At 43.6% G+C, this 291-nt stretch overlaps 1 protein-coding gene across 1 annotated transcript in view; it reads left to right on the top strand.

The window, feature by feature from the left end:
- Positions 1-6: 6 nt before the first annotated feature.
- Positions 7-291, top strand: part of LOC119592394 (neuropeptide FF receptor 1-like) — a 97236-nt gene continuing 96951 nt past the window's right edge. The window contains exon 1 of the mRNA XM_037941215.1: positions 7-58. The gene's annotated coding sequence lies outside the window, so the exon portion shown is untranslated. The remainder of the gene's footprint in view (positions 59-291) is intronic.

The raw sequence follows: 291 nt of genomic DNA, 5'->3' as shown, positions 1-291 counted from the left end.
ACAGGGGACTTGCTGTTCAACGCTACCTTGGCGCCGAACGATTATGGAAACTTCAGCGGTGAGACTTCCTTCTTACTTTCTCTTCTTCTTTTTCTTTTCATTTCTCGTTTTCTTAGCCAGTTCGTTCACCCCCTTGTCTTATACTATGGTATTGTCCTCATCCACGTTTATTGAGAAGCGGTGAACGAACTTTGATTACAGGGAGCCATGTCTTGCAGTTTATTTGAGTGTGAATGTGAGATTGGACCTTTTCAGCCTCCTCCCCCATCTCTCTCTCTTTTCTTTTCCTTT

Source organism: Penaeus monodon, chromosome 30 (assembly GCF_015228065.2).
Source record: "Penaeus monodon isolate SGIC_2016 chromosome 30, NSTDA_Pmon_1, whole genome shotgun sequence".
Classification (NCBI taxonomy): Eukaryota; Metazoa; Arthropoda; class Malacostraca; order Decapoda; family Penaeidae; genus Penaeus; species Penaeus monodon.
The sequence above is the reverse complement of the archived record's forward strand: the minus strand, read 5'-3'. Positions and strand labels throughout refer to the sequence as shown.